This window comes from Atta colombica, unplaced genomic scaffold, assembly GCF_001594045.1.
Source record: "Atta colombica isolate Treedump-2 unplaced genomic scaffold, Acol1.0 scaffold58, whole genome shotgun sequence".
NCBI classification, from domain to species: domain Eukaryota; kingdom Metazoa; phylum Arthropoda; class Insecta; order Hymenoptera; family Formicidae; genus Atta; species Atta colombica.
In genome coordinates this window covers 1959835-1963781 of record NW_017259548.1, presented here as the reverse complement: position 1 = coordinate 1963781, position 3947 = coordinate 1959835, and positions in this window count along the sequence as shown.

Here is a 3947-nt window from a genome sequence, read left to right as displayed (position 1 = left end):
TATATATATATATATTAAGAATACCCTTTTATTTCTCGGAAACTAATTATCGCATTTTATTAAAACTGATAAAAACATAATTTGTTTAAATAATTAAAAAAGTAAAAATTCATAATTTTTAATAAAAAAATTAACATTCACAATGTGTTAAATTTATCATAGAATTTACAAACAAATGACAAATAATTGGCAATTAGCACTGTAAACGCAATTTGCTTTGAAAAAACTTTATCTCAAAAGAATTGTACATGTTTCGGTGTAAACTTTTAGCTTTCTTCAGCCAAACATACTTATTACAATAGGATGTTATCCATTAGTTGCAGCCCAAATCAAAAGAAAAAGAAATAATTACAGTAAATTGTTGTCCGGTCGAAATCATTGTGAGGCGGTAACCATTTCCTCCATTATACAGGGATTCTCCAGTTCTCCAGTTGAAAGGCTGGATGATAGTGAACTAGGAATCCCACAATGATATAACCAACGATTATAATCGTAAAATATAATCATAAAATATTTGAATCTTAAAATTAATAATTGCAATACAGCTACAGGCAGGCGTTGTTAATGAATAAAATCATATTGAAATAAAAGAAATGATGATGATTCTCTGCCAAATTATGTTAATAATTAAAATGAGAAAAATTAAGTTCGATGCGAAATAAGGTAGTGTCGAAATTCTACTGCAGAATTTATATTTTAAAATATTCTTTATGTTATTTAATATAATAACAATAATATGGCAAATGAGAGTAACGGTGTGGTAAATGGAGCGCAGATTTTTAATATATTTGAACTATGAAGGTATTATTTTGTTATTTGTTCACTCGTAAATTATATTATTTTGACACTAAGAAATATTGAATATTAATTTCATTCAAAATATCTAAATAACAATCATTGTTAAATTAACTCAAATATATTAAACATTTAACACAAAATTTTAACAAAGATATGAGTGGATATACAAATATAAAATCGTTCAATATAAATATAAAATTTGTATTGTTTATAAAATTTTTTCAATCGGAAAAATATATTAAATTTTATTTAATAAGTATAGAGTATAGTTATTATCCTATTCTAAGATATCTTTTTTAAAGGCTTGTAATTTATTTAATTTATTTAATTTGTAACTTGAATTTCTACCTTTATGTCAAATTTATGGGAAATATATTTAAATTTTATCGCCAAAAGTTAACAGTCGATAATAATTACACTTTGTTGTATATGAAATTTTTTTATCAAAAATACTGATTTTGATTATTTAAAAAAACGGTTCCTAATATGAGATACAAGAGTTTTCTTGTATGAAGTGGTATCTTATAATAGGAAACTAAGAAAAAAATAAAGATAAGCTTTTTATACACCCTTTTATTATATTACATACAAGGAATAAAGAATTTAAATAACAATAAAGAAAGAGAACTACCAGCCAAAAATAATTTTATAAAATTAAACGTCATTAATATAGAAGTTTGAACATAAGTAAAAGAAATAATTCTTTAGTTGATTTAATACAATATGCTTGCAATAAACAAATAGACGTTTTGATTGCGATCGGATCATTATCAATGTTAAAATATAATATTACAAATAGTAAAAACAAAACATAATATAAATCTATACTTCGCTCTCTCTCTCTCTCTCTCTCTCTCTCTCTCTCTCTCTCTCTCTCTCTCTCTCTCTCTTTCTCTCTACAATAAAATTTGACAACATTTCAATTTCACAAATCTTTTTTTGCAACGACTACACGCATGATCTAACAATAACTTTTCTACTGAACAGGTTTCACATTAAAAGTAAAAAGTTCATGATAGAACAAACATATGCTTATAACATGCTTATTAGTTTAGTAGAAACCCCACTATCTTATATTAAGAGCCTATCCCATAATAAAGCGACTTTACCCTATGATAACGTAATGATTATACGTATACGAAATTATATAATATAGAATGACACATTATTTGTTTCGTTAAATAAATTGCATAATAAGATTTCGGTAATAATATAATTAATATAATTCAACATAGGGGAAAATATGCATATTGTATATTGCTTACATGTAATATAACGATAAGAAGACTTTGAAATAGACTGAGAAAAATATATATGGGTTGAGGACAGCAATATATTTTTAAGAAGCTTTCCACTACATTAATGTAGCAATATTTTTGTAATTTGATAAGATTACTATGACGAAATCGAAACTCATACCTAATTTTGTAACTGATAAAAGGGTACATAAGGGAGTGTTTTCGATGTAAAGGGAATATTTTCTTTCCTGAAAAATAAAGTATCATGCCAATGAAATACGAATGCAGAAAAAGTAACTATTCATTTACCATTTGCCATGGCAATACGATTTTATTTTTGTCAAACTTTTTTATGAACATGTTCATCTGATCGTTTCATTCTAACAACATGGAGAAAAAACATAGACAATCTCGTGATACGTCTCGCTCACGCTGTTCTGCCGTGACTTAGCAAAGTATTTCGAATATTCGTTTTGGGATTACTCGATATAAAGGTCTGTTCTTCTGTTTAAGTAAAAAGATCCCTGCAAAAACTTTCATCCACATATATGCGTAACGGTCGATGAGCCGTCTCAATGTTGTATTTTGCCTCAATATTATTTATCGTTTCTTTCCATTCCGCGGCAAAACGATTGCCTAGTATCGGTGACTGGCATTCAATGTCGCGGTACATTCTTGTGGCGAGATTTCTTCAACAATCATTGGCAATATTACGAGTTACTATTCTTGATTGGCATGATAGGATTTGTTACGAGTTCTTACATGACCCTATATATTGCTTACATATTTTTAATTTTGCTATTATTTGCAATTTTTATATTTTATAATAAGAGCTCTATTAAATTTTTTAATCAGTTTTATTTTAATTTAGAGTATTTGTAAAGAAAATATTTTTCTTATAAAGGATACATTATCATTTAACTTTAATAGCTTGACTACAGACTTTTAATACTAGTTCTTCAGATATTCGCTATGCAATAAAACGATTTTGCTTAACACCAATTTACACCGTTTTACTTGGTTTTATTACATACTTTTGTCCAGCGGGAGATCGGCGCATCTCGCGAACGACGCTACTAATTGCAGAAGCTATCCTGTGAAAAAAATGTTTACGATGAAATATTATAATGATGTCTAAGCTGTATATCTATTCGCTTTATTACCAAAGTAAATTTGCATAGTAGTTTGAGCGCGCGAACAGTAATCGGCGGATTTCGCGATTAATTAATCAAATCTATCGCTAGATAAGAAGACACTGTTACTGATGAATTGATATCGTTGGAAAGGGCATTGCACGCATTCTCTCACGGCCGTGGCATTCAGGGCCACGTGTAGGCTTCATGGACCTCGTAACCGGTATTCAAGAAAATACGTTTTCTTCCTCTTGTGGCGTTGACGGCGACATTAAGGACATAACTAGCACTTACTGCCCGTTTATAAGAATTCCGTTTAATTTCTTATCTTTGGTGCGCAATTCACGTAAGCATCGAAAGCGTAGGTGTATCGCACCCTTTTACGAGCATTGCACACTAAGATGGCTTGTCAAGACTATCTGACAGCATCCGTGATATAACCTGTGATTTACATCGCAGATAATATTTTAGTACTTTTAGCGATTTCATAAATTATTAATATCTTGCAATTTGCCTTTTAGTAAACCAATTAAATGTATAGTAGAGAGTACGAATATTATTCGGTCTTTAACTCTTTTTATAAAAGATGATCTCCAAACTGTATAAATGTTCTCTAAATCTCTTAAAATAAAAATTGAGCCAGTCTTTGAAAAAGAGTTTCAAATAAAGATAATCTTTAAAAAATCCTTGAAAAAGAATGGTAGATTTTCACTCTTTTGGAGTGAGATTTTATTCTTTTGAAATGAAATCCCCTCTAAAAAATGAAAGCTTCGGAAAA